We start from the raw sequence: 744 nt of genomic DNA on the forward strand, positions 1-744 counted from the left end.
AAACTACAACTACAAACTCGGCTAAATAAAAACTACCACGTACACAACTCTAGTGTCAAGGAAAAAAAACTGGCACAACTACTCATGTACAATACTCTTTTTCCTAAGGAACATACTCTTGTACTCTTCTAAAAAACTGTTCTTGTATTCCTCCATTCGTAAATAGGAAATGTTTTGTCTACTTCATTGTGGACGACATACAAACCGAAATGAGCAAACAAACACACCAAGACATGTCTATATACATTCAGTTCAAAAAAATGTTGAAACATCTTATATTTATGGCGGAGGGAGTGCTTAGTGCTTACTTGCAGTGTGATCTTCCTGTAAAAAAAGAGGGAACCTGTAGTATGATCTTGCACGTGTAAGCTTGTTTAGCATTTTTTTCCCCCGCAAAGAAAAGCTCCTTCTTGTTTAGCACTTTAGAATAACGTGCAAACTTTTATCTGCGGTGTGATCCTTCGTGCGCAGACAAGAACACCATGTGTTGTGTAGAGAGTTTCAGTCGACTAGACAACACAGAGATCTTGACTCCTTGAGATGGTGTATGGACTGGGTTCAGCACCACGGGATTAGGGAGGGTGGGTCGGTTGGTTGGGGAGTAGGCCGGCGGCCCAACGGCCCCGGACGACTGAACGCGGCGGCCGGCCGTAATTCCTCGCACATCATCTTCCCGTGCTCCCGTTCCATCGCACCGCATCGCATGCACTTGCACACCGTCCGTCACATGCCCCGCCGTACCAC

The sequence above is a fragment of the Triticum aestivum genome, chromosome 3B, assembly GCF_018294505.1.
Source record: "Triticum aestivum cultivar Chinese Spring chromosome 3B, IWGSC CS RefSeq v2.1, whole genome shotgun sequence".
Classification (NCBI taxonomy): Eukaryota; Viridiplantae; Streptophyta; class Magnoliopsida; order Poales; family Poaceae; genus Triticum; species Triticum aestivum.